At 44.5% G+C, this 22,127-nt stretch overlaps 1 protein-coding gene across 2 annotated transcripts in view; it reads left to right on the top strand.

Moving 5' to 3' along the window:
• The window catches only part of LRFN2 (leucine rich repeat and fibronectin type III domain containing 2), a 1,526,854-nt gene that overhangs the window by 980,444 nt on the left and 524,283 nt on the right, over positions 1–22,127 (top strand). For both annotated transcript variants that reach the window (XM_086926065.1, XM_086926064.1), the window contains one exon: positions 8,193–8,374. The gene's annotated coding sequence lies outside the window, so the exon portion shown is untranslated. The remainder of the gene's footprint in view (positions 1–8,192; positions 8,375–22,127) is intronic.

Below are 22,127 nucleotides of genomic sequence, written 5' to 3'. Positions count from 1 at the left end.
GGGTCGAGACTACAGCTCCCAGCCTGCCCTGGGAGATCACCGCCCACTTCCTGGTTGGCGCGAACGGAGGCGCAGAAAACCGGACAGCCCCCACAGAGGAGCGGGAACGCCGAAACCAAGACCGGGTAGGATGCGCTGCAAGGGGACTCGCAGCTTACCTGCTCACCTGCTCACCTGCATTACCGGACACACTGGGCATCTTGGCACAGCTGGGCTCCTGAAGCTGTGGTCTCCCCCGACGGCGAGCTGCTGACATCGCTCGGCCGCGGAGCGGGGTCGAGACTACAGCTCCCAGCCTGCCCTGGGAGATCACCGCCCACTTCCTGGTTGGCGCGAACGGAGGCGCAGAAAACCGGACAGCCCCCACAGAGGAGCGGGAACGCCGAAACCAAGACCGGGTAGGACGCGCTGCAAGGGGACTCGCAGCTTACCTGCTCACCTGCTCACCTGCATTACCGGACACACTGGGCATCTTAGCACAGCTGGGCTCCTGACGCTGTGGTCTCCCCCGACGGCGAGCTGCTGACATCGCTCGGCCGCGGAGCGGGGTCGAGACTACAGCTCCCAGCCTGCCCTGGGAGATCACCGCCCACTTCCTGGTTAGCGCGAACGGAGGCGCAGAAAACCGGACAGCCCCCACAGAGGAGCGGGAACGCCGAAACCAAGACCGGGTAGGACGCGCTGCAAGGGGACTCGCAGCTTACCTGCTCACCTGCTCACCTGCATTACCGGACACACTGGGCATCTTGGCACAGCTGGGCTCCTGACGCTGTGGTCTCCCCCGACGGCGAGCTGCTGACATCGCTCGGCCGCGGAGCGGGGTCGAGACTACAGCTCCCAGCCTGCCCTGGGAGATCACCGCCCACTTCCTGGTTGGTGCGGACGGAGGCGCAGAAAACCAGACAGCTTCCTCCGCATCGCGGACGCGCGCGGGCGGCACCGGGCGGAGCCCGGGCAGAGGGCGGGCCGTCTGTGGCCGTCCGGGGACGCCGAGGGACGGGACGGGCCACCCCCCTTGGTCCCTCTTCTCCGACACTACACCTAGGTACTGTACCCTGGCCATAGGGGCCTTGCATAGGGCAGTGGAGCCCCTGAAAGTTACACGCTAAACCCCCACGGCAGTACCCAAGAGGATTGGCTGAACCCAAAGCCGCACCTTGTTGTGGCGATAAGGAAAGAGCCCAAGAGGGAACGATGTCCACTCATCCTAACACACGCTCAAATGGGACCAAGTCAACTAAGAGAACAACCCCTAAGATAACACGGGGGGAAATAAAGGAGGCCGCCCACGCTAAGGGGAACAAACCTACAGCAATTGTCTTAATGCTAAAAAAAGTCACAGGGGAAATTGAACGAATGGAACGGAGTTTATCCTCCTCGCCAAATCTCAATGCCATCACTCAAACACCCCCTAGAGACGTACTACTAATTGATAGTCTAAACACCCAGGGCAGTGTGTCACAAACAAACTATGACACAGTGGATGTCCCTTGTGCGCAAACCTCAGGGCTAGAATCCCCCGAACTTATTGACACAGCCCCTCGAAAAGTAAGGAAGCGAGTGGGGAGGAATAAGGGTCAGCAGAGGCAGAGGAAAGCACCCCCAAGAACTAACTCCCCAATAAGCCTTCAAGAATATAATTCACAAGAAAATAATCCCCGAGTTGACACTATTCCCCCAGGGTGGACCGAGATAGTAGTAACAGACATTAAAAAACAGCTAGAATCCTTCATTGCGGCACAACTAAAACCCATCATAAGTAAGGTGGATAAAATAATGTGTGAGCTCTCCAAACAATCTAAGGCATTAGAATACGCACTCGTAAAGAATTCCGCTGACCAACCTCAACCGACAGTGGAAACTATAAATGATAAGGTAAACACAAAGAGGGCCCTAAATAACAACTGTGTTAGCCATGCCCAACAGGCTATAGTTCAGATTCATGAGGCCCCCAGCACTGTCCAAAACCCCAACGGGGACACAAACGATAACCATAGAGGGAGACATCAACAAGGTGCGAATAACACACAGAGAGAAAAACCTCCCATACAACCACTAATGCAATGGAGACAAGACGAGCGCCTGCAGAGAGAAGGGAATTACAATCACTGTTACACAGACTCTGATCCCTTTTATAACACCAATACTCAGGCACCACACTTAGATTTACCCCCCGAGGCGAATCCCTTTGTAATAATCTTTGCAGGGGTCCCAGAAAATAGGCCCAATGAGAGAGAAACACATCTACAATTGCACTCAAGAATTTCTAGATGGTTGAACATCCACAGACCCTTAGATACTGGGGAAAGAGGAGAGATTCTAAGTGTAAGAAGGGTAAACTGGGTTGGGAGTAGAAAGAAAGATATCAGAGGTGACTGTATAGTCGCAAACTTCACGGACACTAGTCTGGTAGAGTACATCCTAAAGAATTCCAACAGGAACCAAACCAGCACGATTTGTGCCCTCCCACTTGGGTATTTCTACCCAAGGACACGAAACAACAATCGTGGGGTGGATGAGGGAGGATGGACACTGGTTAGATCACAGCGCCCACACAGACCTAGACTAGCAAGCCACCTCGAACAGCCCTACCCCCAGCGTGACTACCCTCAATGGAGAAACAGATATGCCCCATTCCAATCTTTAGAGGACATAGATTGACTCAAACTCACTCCCTCCACTCAAAAGAACATAACAGGAAGCCCGGCCACTAGTTGCTATCTTGGCCCACAAGTAGGGAATACAGGGGGGAGCGTGGAGAGCATATTAATCAGGGAACCAGACTCACCCCGCCCCCAGAGGGAAAAGGAACATACAACTAAACTAGATTTCCCATCAGATGGGATGGAGAGAGCAACTGAAACCCACATGGCAAGAGGCAAAGAAAAGCGGGAGGGCCTGACCATCCTTTCTTGGAATGTCGCAGGGCTGGAAGCCAAATTAAAAAACAAGGAATGGCTAGAATTTATCAAATGTTTTCATTTGATAGCGCTACAGGAAACATGGGCAAGAGACTCGGGCCCATGTCAATTGGAGGGCTACAAATGTTTCTTTAAACCCGCACAGGGTACAAACTCGGGAAGAGCAAAGGGAGGCTTAGTCCTATACGCAGACTTAGATCTGAAAGGTTCCTGGTCATTCACCGATGGTCCTTCAGATAATATACAAGCAGCTAGACTTACTCATCAGGGGGAGTGTTTACTGTTTGTGAATTTCTACAATTCCGGACCGGTGGAAGGAAATTTCCCAATTTTAGAGCAGTTGGAGACCTGTTTAACCAAGGAATTAGATCAAAGGGCGACGGGGCTCGAACCCACTGTCCTGTTGATGGGGGATTTTAATTGCCATCTATGCCCCAAATTACTCCCCTTAACTCCGGATTGGTCAGCTTGTCCTTTAGAAAAGGGCCCCCACTTTATACATACCAAAGAGGGTACATTACTGATGAAGTTATTAGATAACTTTGCCCTTACAAAGGTCATGAATTTATCCGCTCATAAGGCAGGCGAATCCCTAATACCAACATTCAAGGGAAAAGGAGGGGGATCTATAATAGATTACGTCATGATATCCGCCTGGGCTAGGGAAAGGATCATAAATACCAGGACAGAGTGGAGTCCCTTTAGCGATCATAACCCCATTATAACAGAAATTAAAGGGAATGATTTTATTAAAAAAATACCAGGGTTGATCCAACAAGCAGAAATCCAACCAACAGATCAAGGGAGACGCCTAAGGTGGTCACTGATTAACCCCCAAGACTTTTATGTTAAATTAGTCAACGAAGGGAAAGATCACATAGAGACCTGTCTAGATGCTACAATAGAGGGCAGAGGAGTAGTAAAGGCGTTTGAATCCCTAACCAAAATCGTAGAGAAACTCCTGACAACCAAGAAGCCCATAAACCTGCAATCCATGCCCAGATGGTTTGATGCTAACTGTTCGAAAGCGTTAAGAGACTTAAAACAGAGCCTGAAAATGTCACCAAGGGACAAAAATGAAATCACTCGTTGTAGACAAAACTATAAAACCCAGATCAAGATCAGAATAAGTACCCTTCAAAAGGAAATCTGGGCAGACTTAAGGGAGGCCAGTGAAAACAAGGACTATACCCAGTTCTGGAAAATCATAAACAAACCATGTTTTCACGATTCAAGCTCCCCAGTCATTAGCTCAAACATTCTGCCGGAACAATGGATTGCCCATTTTAAATCGCTGTACAATCAGCAGGATGTAGACATTGGTGACGGAATATGGAGGGGGCCAAGGGCGGAAAAACTCGAATTATCCTTGGATGAAGTTCTTAAGGCAATAATAGGGTTAACACGAAACAAAGCCCCGGGCCCAGATGGAACCCCCCCGGATCTTTTCCTGAGTAACACCGACCTTTGGGCCCCAATGATAACAAGAGTATTGAATGCAGCCATCAAAACGGGCCTGCCGAGATCATGGTCCACTGCGGTGATTGTCCCGATTTATAAGAAAGGCTGTAGGGACAGCCCGCAGTGTTATAGACCAATCTCGCTCATTGACGTCTCTGCCAAGGTACTGGGAAGGGCACTCCTTAACCGCCTACTGGACTGGACTGACACCCATAACACTCTGGTGGATACCCAGTACGGGTTCAGAACGGGGAGATCAACTACCGATCAGTGCCTTAACCTGTACCTGCTTACTGCCAAGTACACCAAAGCGTCTGAAGGCACCATGTATATGGGGTTCATGGACTTAGCAGCGGCGTTTGACAATGTTAACAGAGCCAAACTATGGTCGATCATGTTTAACTTGGGAATCGACCCGGATCTTATCAACATCCTGAGGGAACTTCATTGGAACACCACTGCCAAGGTCCGCTACAGCGCGGGGGGGGGGTGAGTACCGATCCCTTCCTGTGCTTGGGCGGGGTGAGGCAGGGGTGTATCCTGGCACCTTTTTTGTTTTCCCTCTACATAAATGGCCTGGAGAGCGACCTAATAGCACTAGGAACTGATTGCCCAAAGGTGGGCTCACGTCATCTGCCAGTACTTTTGTATGCTGATGACGCCGTCCTCCTAGCCCGGACGGCGGTCGGACTGCAACTCCTAATCAAGGGTTTCGCAGATTTTATGCGGAAATTGGACCTATCTGTAAATATGACAAAATCTTTTATCATGATAGTGGGGAAGAAACCTCAGAAGAAATTTGTATTTAAACTAGGGGATCATGTTTTGGACAGTGTTAAAACATTCCCATATCTGGGTCTTTTATTCGATGAGAAGCTGAAGTTTGCCCCGTTGGTAGAGGAGAGGGCGAGGAGACTTGTCTCAGCAAATGGAGCCATTTCAAACTTTGCTCGCCGAATGGGAAGGTGGTCCCCTGAGCAGGTGTTGACTTTGTATAGATCAGTCAGCATCTCAAAAACTATTTACGGATCTGAAGTCTGGGGTTTCAGAGATGCTCAATTAATCCAAAGTGAGGAGGAGAAATGTTTTTAAAAACTGCTAAAACTTCCGCTGAGCACCTCCGCTGCAGTAACACACAATGAGCTGGGAATATCATATATATCAGACCTGATTAGACTGAGACCCATACTGTCCTGGATCAAAATTTGGCTAAACCCCAATGCGGAACTATCCAGACAGATTATCCAGGATTGTTTGACGAAAGATAAATGCCTCCAAATCCCCTGGCTGAAATATATTAAAGATACCCTGGGTGAAATAGATGAACAAAGATTATTTTTGGACCCATCCCTGGTGGACATATATACCAGTCACTCGGTACAAGGGCAATTGCTAGATAAATTTGGTGGCAGGAGGAGGGAGCTTGACTCTATTAAATCCTCCGTAGTTGCTCACTCGCTAGTTTCGAATCAAATTGGCATGGAACCCTACCTCTTTTTATTGTATAGTCAGCATGAGAGGTTTTTAATGACTCGTTTTAGGCTCAATTTGTTGCACCATAATTTAGCTCATCCATCAGGGTTTACTCCAACAATTGAGCAGAAGGGTGCCTGCGGCTGCGACAATAGGTCTCCGCAGGACACCCTTCATTTTGTATTATTGTGTCCTTTTTTTAAAACACCTCGTCAAAGATTTTTAGTAGGAGTTTTAAAAGACTCCAAAATCATCCATGCCAAATCTGCTTTACTGTTTCTTCAAAGAGCCACTGAAATGCGAACCCTATGTGCTATTATAACTTTTCTTAAAATTGCTTTTAAAATGAGAAACACTATGGGCTGTTGAAATTGGTAGGCAAGGAAGACATTTATTATGTGATGCGTGGCTTTTGTATCTCATCTGCACTTTGGTTCTACTACTCACAAAAACCCCTCTTTTTAAAAAAGTGATGCCCCCTTACCTCCCTTTTTAATGAAGTATTGTTAAAAAAGTTTGTGATCATGTTTTTTTACTGTGATGTATTTTCATGATGGTTTTTAACCTTCGAAATAAATAAACAAACTGAAACAAACTGACTGAGCAGCAGGGACTTGGAAAGCAGGGGAGGATGCATTAACTGACAACACATTTGCATCCAATCAGATCCCTTACTGCTCTTTCATAATAAAGTTGAGTGGGCTCTATTTGCCAAGGTTCTATAGAGAACACACACACTGTCTCTGGTGGGTGACTTTAAATATTGACTTGTTGGCCATAATGGGTTTCTTTCATACTCAAGTAGGAGTGTGTATATTTATACTTCAATGAGGAGTAAAGCATGTTAGAATGCATGCTATAACATCACATACTATTACAATGCTGTAGTTACAACAACTGCTTTGTTAGTACGCGATGCATTTACATCGCAAATCATTACAACGACTTACACTAGGGGGCGCGCTGGACTTAGGAATTGTATTAATTACTATTCCAACTCCAGTTTGCGCAACAGTAGGGAAGGTGTTGGAATTTATTTCCAATACCTGAGCACCCCCTGGTGCAAGTTGTTGTAATGACCTGCGATGTAATTGCATCGCATACTAATAACGTGGTCGTTGTAACAATCGCGTTGTAATGGTAGCGCTGTGCAATGACAGCGTTGTAAATGCTGTTTCCCTCAATGAGAAGTGTATGAAAGTATCTAAAAGTACTAAAGTACCCAGTGCAGCACCACTCATCCTCACACAAGGAGACCAACATGTTATTAACCAGTTGCTCAGAGGAATGCTTGGTACCTTGTCCATCAAAAAAGAACCACAGATTGCATGGATGTTTTGATTGGTTTGCCACACTGTAGCCCACACCTACTTCTACTGGAGACATGTGAGCTCAGTGAAGCCTTCAAAATATTAGTATATTTTTTTTCTTTAGGGTGTTTAGCCTCCATCACATGGGGCCGCCATCATTTCCATGCTAAAGATGCTTCCATCATCAACATTTTTCCAGAGTCGTACAGGAAAATTGGTGAGAAGGAGCATTCTTTGTCTTCTGTGATGCTTATTGAGTTCTAGATGTGTCTTTAAGGGGTACCGGGTAAGGTAGGATAAATAAAGGTAAATATCTGAATATTAGTCACTGCAAGAAGATTTGTGATACTTTGATGGTCCAACGTGTAAACTGAGGGAGCTGCTGTAGTGTTGTCACCTTCCTGCATGATGTTTGTGCCTCTTGTTGGAGTGGTTCTGAAGGCTTTTTGATTCTGAGCTTTCAATGCCTCCTTATGCAGGCCCCAATCGAGAATCTGCAAGGCCGTCAATCGCTACCCTCCATTGGCTTCCGGTCGTTGAAAGAGTTTAGTTTAAAGCATTGTGTATCGTCCATAAGACTATGTCTTCGAAGGGTCCACCCATTCTCCGGTCTATTATCTCTCCCTACTGTTCCAATAGGTTCCTGCGTTCCGGGAATACGCATCTTGCAGTAGATCATAAAAAGGTCCCGGAGTGGTGGACGCCTGTTCTCCTACAATGCTGCGAAATTGTGGAAGCAGTTACCTAATCATATTCGTATTGAGGATAACTATTTGTCTTTTTGAAAACTTCTTTAAACTTTTCTGTTTACTTGAAGACTGGTTGTAGTTCTATGTTGTCTCTGCTCCTAGTGCTGGGAGGCCTTCTGGTAGCCATGCGCTTTAGAAATGCAGATTCATTTATTCATTCATTCATTCTAACACTGTCACCGTGCAGACCCTGTCATTATGAAGCGAGATTGTTGTATATAAATATATTTGTGGCAAAAAGATATTTAAGTATTATTATTAATATTTGTTTTTTACAGGAGTGTTTTCTAAATGTGTGGAGTAAGCAGAAGACAAGAAGAACTGAGATGCATCACTGGTCCTCAGAAAGCTGTCTCGGCTGGGGCCTGCTGTTTGATGACACGTGTTTCTAATACGACAAGTCGCATGCTGCTCCCTGCCCGCCTTAGTATTTTTTACCTAAATACCGATGTCAATAAAGGTAAGGACTCTGATTGTGATGGTGTGAGACATAACATTTCCATTGCAATAAATCTCTAAATTTCGAAAGTACTTAAAATGCACCTTTGATGGTGTCTGTTCTCATTGTACATAAATGTTTATACCTCTTGTGATGTTACGAAAGAAAGGGGGGTTGCTTAAATGTGGTAGGATATTGCGCCAACAAAAAGTATATGTATGATTTGTCTAATGCTACGTAAGTGGTGCAGCAGGTGAGGGAGAACCCATAAAACCCCCTGGAAGACAGACCAAAGGTCAGTACAGACAATTAGAACAGGCCTGTGCACACATATAGAATATAAAAAAATAAAAAATACTTTTTTTCAATGTAGTATAACGTTGTAAAAGAAATTTTACAAAAACACATGAGTTCAGCTTTTTTGAGATGTTGCTTGTATTTTTAGCTGCAGTGTCGATATTAAATCACGGCTGTTTATTGTTTTTGAATTTTCTACTAGTGGTGAAAAAATTGTTTGCACTGTCGCAGCTAATTTTTTATTTTAAATATGTTGTTAGTGGCACGGTATGGTAAACTGGGAGGTGCTATATTTAATTTACACCGATCAGAACCAAAAAACTCATTCGACTATACCCTTGTACTATAGATAGTGATGTAAAGGTGTAAAACACGCGAATAGTTTCTTAATGAGTTGGAAGTAACAGTGCCAGTTTTTCTCATGAGTATGACAGGTTTATTTTTAGGTTTGACTTCACGGTGGCTTTAGGTTGCTACTGCAAAATCTACAAGATGCATAACAATATGGTCAGATCGTGAATGCAAAATTCTAGGGGCCTCATTTATGAGGCTGTGCGTAACTTTTACGCCGCCGATGTGTCACTTTTTGTGACGCACCAGTGGCATCAAAAATGCGCTTTGTTGCGCCATATTTACAAAGTGACGCATCTAGGTAGATGTGTCACTTTGTAAACCCCTGCGCCAGGTATAATGTATGCAAGGGGGGCGTTTTGACGCAAGAAAGGGTCATGGAAGCTAATGCTTACGCCTGCTTCATGGCAGGCGTAAGACTGACCCAGGCACTAACAAAATGGGACTTGCCCATGTGAAAGTACACATTGTTGGAGTTGCGTCACACTCCAGCAATGCGTCACTTTTGCGCCTACAGATACGTCAGAAATATTGACGTATCTGTAACTCCTTGCGACATGATGCATCATATTATAAATATGACACATCAATCATGTCGCAAGGAATGCGCCCTGAGAAGAGACGCATCGCTGCTTTCACGCAGCGAGGCATCATTTCTCAGAAATGAGGCCCTAGGTTTTGAGAATGGTGCTTACTGTCTGAGGCGATGTTAAAATGGTGTAATTTAGTTGAGATCTCTCTTTACGTACAAAAATCCCATTTATTTCATTTTTTTTACCTACTATAATTTACTACCCTTCAGTGTCACAATGCATCCATTTTTTCCATGGGCGCCCATTCATGTCTGTCAGAAATTCAATACTCACAGTTGAGTGAACAAGAAGCAAGGACTGGTTTGAAAATGTTGTTTTTTCAGTGGATGCTCCAACTTCAAGTTAGATTGGCTACATCAGTTGCAAAAACAGCATGTAGCAATGGAGATGCAAAAAAGTCCTCAGAATAAATGCTATGCATGTATTATATATGTGCATTTTCATAGAAAAAAGAAGGGAGTCTATTACAAGGTTTTGCATATTAATTAGTTAACTCTAAAAATAAGAGATGTGCCCTATTTATGTATTCATATATGGCTTCCTTAGTACCACACTACCAGATGTGAATTTTTAAAGCTATTGCAGCAGGCTTGGCTCTCCGGTCAATTTTCACGGATGTACAACTTTACATGTTTGGTATATTTTTGAGCTTTTTTCAGGTCGAGCCTAGACAGCGCTTGCGCTGTCTGGAAGATCTGTTGTATGTACTTTGTGGGATCTGGAGATAAGCACTAGGACTTGCCTGCTTCTGCATTTGCTAAGCGACTTTTTTATCTGTTCAACTGTCTCTATTTAACTGTCTTGATAGAAAACGACCAGTAGAGGTCAGTAAAATACCAGAATTGCTTTCTGCTTGTTCAACTGCCTTCAATTAACTGTCTTGATGGAAAAAGACCAATAAAAGCCAGTAAAATAACAGAATTGCTTACTACTTAGAGACTTTATTTTTTTATTTTTCTGGCAACATCCTTTATTTAACTTTCTTGTTAGAAAACGAACAGCAGAGGTCAGTAAAATACCAGAATCACTTTAGCATTCCCAGATTCCAGACCATAGAAACAAGCACCAGTATACAATAATATGTTTTCAAATCTTGTATTTTCAGTGATATGACCACTGAAGGGGCTGATTTTATATTAAAAATTGAGCTTTGGGCAATAACATTTCCAGCTGATAGGCAGTATTTCCTCCACGTGTCCCCATATATGCCGTGTTCTGCAGTTTGGTGCTTACTTTCTCTCCACGTTAAAGAACAGTAGATGTTTCAGCACCCAGGCTAATGTGCTGCATGGCTAAATACATATAAAGTCCCAAAGGTGTAACCGGTTCAATTGGAAATGTTTGTTCTAATTTCTAGCACTTGTATTTTCCAATGCTCAGGTCTAGCCCTTGTCTAATTATTTATAGTGCTGTGAACAGCTTTGATCATCACAACAAAAAGTGCCAATTAAAACGTTATACGCATTCAGCGAAAATTTCTGCAGGAGGCTTCCTTCCATTGTTTTGTATTTGTATTAGTTTTACAATTGTAGAACTGCTTTTGACACCATGAAGAAGTGGCACAAATGCACTCATGAAAGCTGAGCAAGGACAAAAAAAAACCCCTTGCCATTAATATTCAAGTTGTTTTTTAATCTTAGAGCAAACCTGTTGTTAGGACCGCAGAGTGCATCTTGTGAGATGCTCATACAATTACTGCTTGATGGCAAACACTTCGACACCAAATTATGTCTCCAGGGACGCATTTCTTACATTGCGGTGACAGCGCCTCATCACCTTTTGCCTTTGTTAGACCAACATGCTTTCATATAGTGTAAAAAAGTGTGTCTTTTGACATGGTTAGCCCCCCACTGTTTGCCTGGAAAAAGATGTAATTTTGATTGTAAGTGCATAGTGTACCTTCCAACCAGGTCCACTGTGCCAGTGCTCCTTCCCTAAAACTGTACCACGAATGGCAACATTGAGCTCCCCTGTAAGTCCCTCGTAAATGGTACCATTGGTACCTAGGACATGGAGACTGAAGGGGTCCCATAGGGGCCCCTCACCAAGGCCATGACACTGCCACTGCAGCAGGATGCATGCATTGGTGCAATGAAAAACGACAAAGTCGATATTGCACACTGCCTCTGTGTCATGATCATCAGCACTGCCATAGGTATAGGTAAGTCACCCTCTTGCAAGCCTTACCAGCCCTAAAGCAGTATACACTATATCTCAGTCGTGGGCATATGAGCAGATATGCCCCTACAATATTTAAGTCTATTCTTTAATATTGTAAGTGCCAGTGAAGCCATAAAGAAACTCGGCAACTTAAGTATCCCAGCACCATGAAGGTTTCACTGAACCCAGCATGCACTGATGCAGGTGTTTAAAAACATGTACTTAAAGGACAACTCAGAGGTGTCCCCAAAAAACCTACTGTTAGAAATGAAGTTATCTAGTTGGCAGAGGTAGGTACCTTTGTCCAAGTAGGGACCCTTCTTCCTAGTCAGGGTATGGGAATACACTTCTAAAATAACCCCTGCTCAACCCTTGGTAGCTTGGCTCGAGCAGACAGGCTTATCTCAGAGGCAGTGTCTAAAGCATTTGTGAACACATACAGAAATACAGTGAAAACACTACAAATGGACACCACACCAGTTTAGAAAAATAAGAAATCTTTATCTAAATCAAGCAAGACCAAAACAACAAAAATCCACAATACAGCAATAAAAATATGACTTTCAAATCGTAGAAATAGTTCAGAAAATTGCAAATTGCAGATGCGACACTTTTCACACAAAGTACCTTGGATGCGTTGCACACACACAAAAAAAAAATTGCAGGGAAGGTGATAGGTCAGTTCCTTACACTGACAGAAGGTGATATATCAGTTCCTTGCTCTGGAGGAGGTGATGCTTCGGTACCTCACTGCGCAGGGGACGTTATGCGTTGGTGCCTTACAGGAGAATAGGTGATGTGTCAGTTTCTTACTGCGTGGGGAGGTGATGCGTCTGTTTCTTACTGTGTCCCACAACAATGCAACAGACCCGGGAACTCGATGCGATGCGACATTCCGGGATGATGCATGAGTTCTTGCAGCTGCACAGTAGGACTTCCATCTGAATCGGTGCATTGATCCCGGACTTCGGATGTCAGTGCACTCGACGAGGTGTGCAGCAATTTCTCGAGGTGCGGGCTGGCGCACGCTTGTCGAAGTTGCGCTATTAGTCCAGCTCCCAGCAGCAAACAGCATCTGGAGGTCCAAAACAACAGCAGGCACCTCTAAGCAGGTCAGTACTCCCAGCAAGGAAGTTCAGGGGAGCTGCGGTGAGGTCTTTGTATCCCTGAGACTTCAGAACAGGAGGCAAAGCTCAGTTTCAAGCTCTTGGAGATCTTCCTCAAGCAGGGGACACAGCAAACAGCAATGTGATTTTCCTTTCCTTGGCAGAAAGTAGCCACTGCAGGCCAACCACAGACAGAAAACAGCACTGGGGCAGTATTCCTCATCAGTTTCTCCAGCTCTTCTGCTAGGCAAAGGTTCCTCTTGATTTCCCAGAAGTGATCTAAAAGTCTGGGGTCTGAGCCCCTCTTTTATACAGCAAATCCTTTGTTCTCTGGTGGCAGAGAAGCCCTGTGCTCAGTCAAAACCAGTGTTGTCCTCTCTGGTGCAGCTTCCTGGCAGGAGGTGGAGACAGCATTGTGGAAGGCAGACCAGGCTCATTCAGGTGAAAGAAAATCTCCTCCCCTTACTCTAAATGCAGCCCAGGTCTATTCGGCCCAGCCCTGACTCATGCAGACTCTCCTCAGGAGCCTCTGTACGTCCCCAGACCCTGTCACTCCAAAGCCAGAAAGTCAATACTCATCCCAGCAGAGGCACACTGGATGGCTAAGCAAGAAAATACCTACTTTAGAAGGATGTATGACGTTACAGTGCATGCTTTTACCACGCATGCCTTTACAACGCGGTGTTTACAACGCATGCCTTTACAACGCATAGTGCTTTGGGGTGCTGGATAGGGAATAGTTTAATTTACTATTCCAACTCCAGTCCCCGTGGATAGTAGGGAAGGTGTTGGATAGTAAATTAAACCTATTCCCTATCCTGGAGCGCCGCCCAGCACAATGCGTTGTAATGGTTTGCGTTGCAAAATTTGCGTTGTAATGGTATAGCGTTGTAAAAGTTTTGTTGTAAAGGTTGTTTATCCTTTAGAAAAGTGGTATTTTCAAACACAGAATGTAAATATCACCCTCACTAAAAGATGCATTTTAACATTCTGAGGGCAGGCATACTGAACTTTATTTTCCCACCAACATTTATGTCTATAAGATTTCATTTTATAAGCAAACTCCCAATTCTAGCCTATGGGAACAGGTAGCCTTGCTATAGTGAAAGACGATATGTGCAGTATTTCACTAATAGGACATGCCACACACATCAGGACATGCCCTGATGTGTGTGGCATGTCCTACCTTTCACATATACTGCACCCTGCCCACAGGGGTACTTGGGCCTACTTTAGGGGTGACAAACATGTAAGAAAAGGGAAGGTCAGGGCCTGGCCATTGGGTGCACTTGCCAGGTTGACATGGCAGTACTAGACTGCACACAGGCTCTGCAATGGCAGACCTGAGCTACATTTACAGGCTGCTTATATGGGGGCACAATTAGTGCTGCAGCCCATTAGCAGCATTTGATTTACAGGCCCTGGGCACACACAGTGCACTGTACTAGGGACTGACTAGTACATCAAATATGCCAATCATGGAATCACCAATCCATAACAACAATTTACATAAGAAGCACTTGCACTTTGGCACTGAACAGCAGTGGCAAAGTGCCCAACGCATCTAAATCTGCAAAAGTAAGTCCAACACACAGCAAAAACACGGGCGATAAAGGCAAAAATACAGGGGAAACCCACACCAATGATACCAGGTCTAACACCTATCAACCCTGGTGAGGTCTCAGACTTGCTTTAAGCAGCCTGCCACCACCAGAAATGTTTCTGGATCCCGAGGTCAAGAGCCTTTGCTCTCTGAGGACAGAAACTAAGAACATCCTGGGTCACACCCCACCCTCTGCCGCTAGCAGCAGATGGCTACCCCAGGTTTAAATCCTCACTTTTGGTGGTAGAGCTGGTGGGAAAACTTAGGAAGAATAGGGGGTGGCCCCCCCTTCACCAACACCATCCCTCAGATGCTGGAGGTGAAGTAAAGCTCACTTTTTAATGCCCACTATCCTGAAGATGGTGGGACTTATCCAATCAGGGCTAGGAATACTCCCTCTCCCACAGGAGGATGGCATACTAGTAGATATAAGCACTCAAGTTAAGGAACCCATTGCTCCCTACCTATTAGTGCCCTGTATTTAGTTGTCTTCCCCAGACCCTGGAATCAGATGTTGATGACCAAAAAAGAATAGCCGTGCAGCAGCAAAGACTGAAGACACCAATTGACTTGACCCCATCCCTACCATTCTGTCTGTAGTACTCACAGACCCTACGTAGGAAGAGCGACTCTCCTCACATACCAGCAAATTCCAGTACCCTGGGATAACTGCCTAACTTCAAGTAAGGCTCCTAATCTCCCATTGACAGTGGACCTGTCCAGAAGAAAGAATCTGCAAACAAAAAGAACTCTGCCCTGAGGAACCACAAACTCGCCTCCGGATCCACCTCTGCACCTGACGCCCACAGCCTAAGTCCAAGTGGCCCACTGGTTCCGCATAGGTTCCTCAATGATTCTGAGCCTGAGTACACTGTGGGCAGACCCCTGCTGGTCTCCTCCTCGATGCCTGCAGCCTCAACTTGAAGTCTTCCCCTGACCTCATCCTGCCCGGTAAGAGTTTTCCAACACCTAAGGGCACTCCTGCACCTGAAACCCCTGGGCCTTGAGGACCTCAACCATTGGTGTCCCTACATCCCCTCGCAGCTCTACTTACCTGGGCTGCTGTGGGTAATCTTGGCCCGGCCTCCTGGCCTGAGCCTGCAGCCTTTCTTCAAGACCGATCTCCGCCATTGAGTTGCATTGGGCTCCTGATGCTGTATTTGCTCCAGGCTGCCCCTGTGCCACTGAGGGTGTAAGAGTGGTGCTGGCTTGTGGCCCCCCCTTGTACTTACCTTAACCCCAGGAGATCGACACCTGACACAGCTTTACTCATCTGTGATCATTGCAACTACGAGTACACCCATTCTCTATTGGTTAACATTTGGCACCCAACCTTGAATTTGGCCTCTGACCCGGCCCCCTCTGTGCCGCTGGTAGTGCACTCTTGGAACTGATTTGAACCCTGCCTGGTGTTGACCAAAGACCCCGAAGACTGAATCTGTAGTCAAGCACTTTAGCTGCAAAAACGGCATTCTTGTTTTCCTCCCATAGTATAACATGGCAATGCTTGAAAATTGCACTTCTTAAAGATTCAAGTATTTTTCCTGAAAAACCTACTTACCTTTTTGCGGACATCTTGCTCTTAAAATAAATCTTGAAATAAGTTTATTTTTTTTCTTCTAAAATTGGTGTGGATCCCTTTTTGAGTTGTCTCCTTTATTGGTCATTGTGTGCATAAGAAATGTCTTACACTCCTCTGTGTTATGCCTGAGGCTGCCCGCCCAAACTACCAGAAATACCTCTTTGGGTTTACATTGAGCCTTGTACCCTTCTGGCGGAATCTCTGCAGAATATAACCACTTTGTGGTGTACCATATGCAGAGCCAGCTACCTACATAAATGTATTTATCACTGGTACAATGAACTGGAGGACACAGAACGTGCTGTGCAGCTTTGCACAAATGAACTCCTTGCAGCCAGCATAATGACAAAGGATGCTACGGACCGGGGTATTCTGATTGTTTGGCCTTGATCATGTTCCTTGCTGCCAGGACAGATCCAGTACTCGCTCAGGCACTTGTTTTCATGCTTACCTTGAAAGCTGATTCAGTAGGTACAGAGCTGAGAATGACACGACAAGGCTAACATTATAAAATGGATGTCAACACTGTGAATATAGAGCTGACAAAACAAAAGCCACAGTAAAACAGAAAAATAGAGGTTGGGTTCTGGCCGTGCTACTTGTATGTATGTATATTACATTTGGTCCTTGTTGTTGCACAAGAAGCATTGGTTTTCAAATTCAAATTCCACTGGGATAATAGCACACCCTATTTTTTCACAATTTGCGGAATTACATCACTTCAGTGAATTATAGACTTCCCCAATGAGAGGTTAAAATCTCATTGTAATTCCTGAATTGCGAGTCAGTTGATTTCTAAGCATATCAACGATTTTAAATAAAATGCATCAACAATAACCTTTCCATGAAGGTTTGTTCAACTTGAACATTACGACTGCAGTCAGCTGAACCACAACCCTTTACTTCTTGAGAGAAAATATGAATAGACAGCAAGCAACTTTTCCCTAAAGGCCAGATGATTGACCATTCCATTTTGCTAGTCTTTAATTGCGATTTTTTGCGACTCACAATTAGAGACTTGCAAACCGAAATACACTAATGTGTCTCAGACACATTAGCGATTCTCCATGGGGTCGCAATTGACCTGCCTAATCAATATTCATGAGGTAGGTTGCAATATGTGACCCATTGGAAATGGTCAATAAAACAGGGATGGTGGCCTGCTGGGGACAACAGACCCCCATGCCTGTGTTTGCTTTTAAATAAAGTAACTTTTTTTTAAAATGCAGCCCGTTTTACATAAAGGTTTTTTAATGCCTTAACCGCTGCGGTTTTTCCACTGCGGTGCAGACGTTCTATTAGGTGGGCGGGGCTGCGTCGGCCGTTGGCCGACGGCAGCACTAGCGAGGTAGTGCTCCCGTCGGCCAACGGCCGATGGCAGCAAACAAGGAGTTAAATGATGCAGCGCTGCTAAATACAGTGTTGGGGGAGGGCAAAAGCATGCCCTTGTTAAATGTCACCATACACTCAAGCAAACACAGGCATGCTTGTTTGTCACAGATTTACTACTTTTGGGAAATCATAGACATTTCCATGTGTGCACCTGTGCCGTGCTCCAGGTTTCCAGACACACCAATGGGAATGTGAGAAGTGTCATATTACATCTCCCATGGTTTCTTTTCCCACCTGGGTAGAAATCTGCATAGTGCAGATTTAGGCATTGGGGAAATGGAGCCACATATGGTCCTGCACAGTCATTTTTTTCTTTTTTTCTCTGCTGGAAAAGCCCTTCCCTGCACCTCTAGCAAATCTGGGAGCAATCCATTCCTCATCCTTTTTATTTTTTTTATTTTACAGAGTTTTATATAGCACGAACTTGACCTGAATCGGGTATCAGAGTGCTTTGCATAGCACCAGTTGGGTTACATGAGGACACATTAATTTTTCTTTGGCACAGGTAGATTAAGTGATTTGCCCAGAATCAAACCCAGTTCCCCAGATTTTAGGTTGACCGCTAGCTGTTAGGCCAACTCCTCTTCCCAACCAGGAAGGGGGTTACTCTGGCACTTGGCTAGAATCATTTCTGAGCATTCCCAAGTTAGGCAAGGGTCATCTTTTGGCTTGTAAATGCCAAATATTGTGCATGTTTGTGGCTGAGCTAAAACTTACAAGGCTAACAACGTTGTGCAACTCCCACTTGCCACCTAATATTACGGGGTACCTACTACTATGTTTAGTTTAGTTTGTTTAGTTTGTATAGCGCAAACAGCTACCCAACAAAGGGTTTCCCGGCGCTTGTGATTCAGAGGAGGAAGTTTGGACAACTGACTAGATGTTAAACAGCCAAGTTTTAATGGCTTTTCTGAAACTGATATGATTGACCTCTGAGCACAAAGCCTGTGGCATAGAGTTCCACAGGGAGGGGCCAAGGTAGGCAAAGGATCTACCTCCCATGCGTGATAGTCTTATTTTAGGCACAGCAAATTTGTTTGCTGTTGCGGATCTCAGCGTCCTGGATGGGCGGTAGTGTTGTACCAGATTTAACAGGTATTTAGGGGCTTTATTTGCTGAGATTTTATGCATAAAGCATAGTGATTTAAATTTGATTCTGTTCTCAATTTTCAACCAGTGTAATTCTCGTATGAGTTTGGTAGTAGGTGCATGGATGGGAATTTTACCTAGCAATCTAGCCGCAGCATTTTGTACGGTTTGTAGTTTGCGGACAGTGGCTTTTTTGGCTCCCAAATATAGTATATTGGCATAATCCAATCTGGATGTTATGAGGGCGTTAATGACAGTTCTTTTGGTGTGATCTGGTAGCATCCAGCAGATTTTCTTTAGCCACTTCAGAATGACAAAGCAGGTGGCTGATGTTTTGATGGCCTGCTGGTGCATACTAAGAGTGTCATCTACCACAAAGCCAAGATTACGGGCCTGGTTAGTTGGTATAGGAGGAGAGCCCATTTCTGGGGGCCAGTGTTGGGGTCCCCAGAGTTCTTTATTTTTTCCTAGGATTATGAGTTCGGTTTTTTCACCGTTTAATTTAAAAAAATTATTTTTCATCCATCCAGCAATTTTTGTAAGCCCAGTTCTCAAGATAGAGGGATCATTATTGTCTGTAGGCGGAAGGGAAAAGAGAAGCTGAGAGTCATCAGCATAGGAGAACATTATCAGTCCAGTATCCTTAGCTATTTTAGCAAGAGGGCTCATGTATAAATTAAAAAGTAATGGGCTTAAAATTGAACCCTGGGGGACGCCATGTTTCAAGATATAGGTATCTGAGTACGTAGAGTTTGAAAAAATTTGGAATGTTCTGTTTTCAAGTAGGGATGTGATCCAATTTAAAGCAGGGCCACAGATGCCCATTGAGCGAAGGGTTTTTATTAGTACCGCATGTGAGACAGTGTCAAAAGCGGCACTGAGGTCTAAAAGCACCAGTGCCACTGTTTCACCCCTGTCTATCATTTGACGAATATTTTCGGTTACACCTAAGAGAGTGGTTTCGGTTGAAAAACCTGCTCGGAAGCCAGATTGAAAGGGAGGTAACAAGTCATGTGTTGTTATATAATTTGAGAGACAGCGGTGGACATGTTTCTCTAGAATTTTTGCAAATATAGGTAGGAGAGAAATTGGTCGAAAGTTTGCGGGTACCTTCGGGTCAGCATTAGCTTTTTTTAGGAGGGGATGGCTCATGGCATGTTTCCACTCCGATGGAACACATTCTTCTTGCAAGGATTTATTTAGAAGCTCTGTGACAGTGGATAGGGCTTTTCTGCTAAGTAGTTTTAAGATGGAGCATGGTAGCGGGTCTTTTGGCGAACCTGATTTGATCGTGCTTAGAAGTTCGGTGACAGTGTCAACGTTGAGTGTAGGCCAAACACTCAGAGAAGGGGTAGTGATTATATCTGAAAGAATGGCAGAATTGGTCTCTTCACTATCTGATCTATTAGCATCACTAATAGACTAATAGATCATACTATGGATTTCCCAGAAGCTCGGGCTGAAAGATCTGCAGTAGGTAATCCATTTAATCCTAACAAGCATCATATTACAAATTCTCGGCACGCATAAATTGCAATATTTTTGGACGTAAACTTTTACCTCGGTAAACTGGGCCCCATTCCTTGGTGAATTGCGCCCCATACCTTGGTGAATTGGAGGTATGAGCCAACCAGAAACATGGAGTCCTCGGGAGCAAACAAACGTGCCATCCCCAGTTGTAAAAGGACCAACTGGGCTTGTGGTGGTGAGCTCCAGCAGTGTTAGGGGTTCTCCCTTCTCTGCACAGAGTCCTCAGACCATAGAATAGAAGTTGGCACAGAAACTGGAATAGAAAATACAGAGTTTATTAAACCTCATGAGGTGGAACTACATTCACACAGCACCCTTTGGTAATGTATGAAGTAGTATACTGAATGGAAGGAGCGTGGTCCTTTTATACCCACACAGGGGCTCAAATGAAGGAGGTATAAGTACAAAATGCTGGTTTTAGGTACATATAGGGTCATTCTGAAAATACACAAATGGCAGGAGCTAACAGTTGTTAATTCTTGTGAACACATCCTGACAGTTACAGACTACAGCAGCTGCATGGACAGCTGCAAGCTCAACTGAGCATGTACGAAGGAGGAAGATGCTAAATATATCTCATCTCTAGGCAGATTTCAAGAGCAGTTAACAGAAAGGTAGGACAGAGCACATGGCGAGCACATAGTAGCACATGGCAAACAAAATGGCTGACAGAAATACAAAATGGAATCCTTAAAACGGACAAGATAGTCTATAAATACAGGATGGCTTCTGCTAATGCTAACCCCATCACTGCCAAATTACAACAGGCTGGCTGGTAGAAGTTTTGTGCTTTGCACTGCCAAAGCATAGAATAAACTTTTCCCCCATATTAGGATCCGTGCCCACTCTGTTATCTTTCAGGAACGAAGTAAAACATGGCTTTTCGTTTAATTAGGTGATGTTTCTTAACCCACTCAACAGAGCTAAAGCCAAGACACCAACGGTAATCGTGCATTGTAAAAGTTTCTTTAACATAACATATTATAACATAGAAAAACTTTGTCCTATTGTATAGAAGGGTTATGGCATTTTGATTTACCATTTTATTTTTTTAGAATGCTGAAGTTTCTGTTCCATTAATTCACACTTCACTGAAACACCAGCAGCCAGTCTAAGAATTGCCAAGTGTATGATGTTCAGTACTGATGAATTTTAATTTAACAGTAAGTGGCATCAAACTGCTTCCCAGTGAGTAGCATATTTTGAGGCTAAGACTCGGATAATTGCTTCTTTTCCAAGTCACTGAAGCTTGGTTGAGTAGAAACACTGTCACTTTTGCAAGCCTACATTTTGCTTATTTGAGCATATGTTTGTAGAATGACATATGTGAACTTGCCAGAACAATAAATTGTGTCGTTATGCAGGAGTTTCCAAAATAATGATACAAATCTAGTGCAAATACGATTCGGAATCATAGTGAACGCATTGTGATTGTGGTTTTGATATTTTCACTTGTGAGAAGAATCTATGGTTATGCCATGGCCATTGTTTTTGCGAAATTTGACCATTTTATGCCTGACTTGATATGTCTGTAAGGTTGTACCCAACCAAAACTAAGGAAAATAAATACATAAATAAACAATAAACACACCTGCTAGGCCAAGGTAAAAGGCAATTAGATATTTATTCTCATAATACTTCAGTCTGATCGAGGATATAAAGGTGTGTACATAATTCTAGATGTTGCTAGGCCTGGAGCAAGAGAATGGTCCTCAGTCACACTCCCAGAGGATTAGGGCTAGATATAAAGGTGTGTACTTTACTCTGGTTGCTGCTAGACCTGAAGCAGGAGACTGGTCCTCAGTCGCACTCCCAGAAGTTTAGGGCTAGATATAAAGCTGTGTACTTTATTGTGGTAGCTGCTAGACCTGAAGCTAGAGACTGGTCCTCAGTCACACTCCCAGAAGATTAGGGCTAGATATAAAGGTGTGTACTTTATTCTGGTTGCTGCTAGACCTGAAGCAGGAGACTGGTCCTCAGTCGCACTCCCAGAAGATTAGGGCTAGTTATAAGGGTGCGTACTTTATTCTAGATGTTGCTAGGCCTGGAGCAAGAGACGGGTACTCAGGCA

The sequence above is a fragment of the Lissotriton vulgaris genome, chromosome 6 (genome assembly GCF_964263255.1).
Source record: "Lissotriton vulgaris chromosome 6, aLisVul1.2, whole genome shotgun sequence".
NCBI lineage: Eukaryota > Metazoa > Chordata > Amphibia > Caudata > Salamandridae > Lissotriton > Lissotriton vulgaris.
Note: the sequence above shows the minus strand (reverse complement) of the source record. Positions and strands in the feature narration are given on the sequence as shown.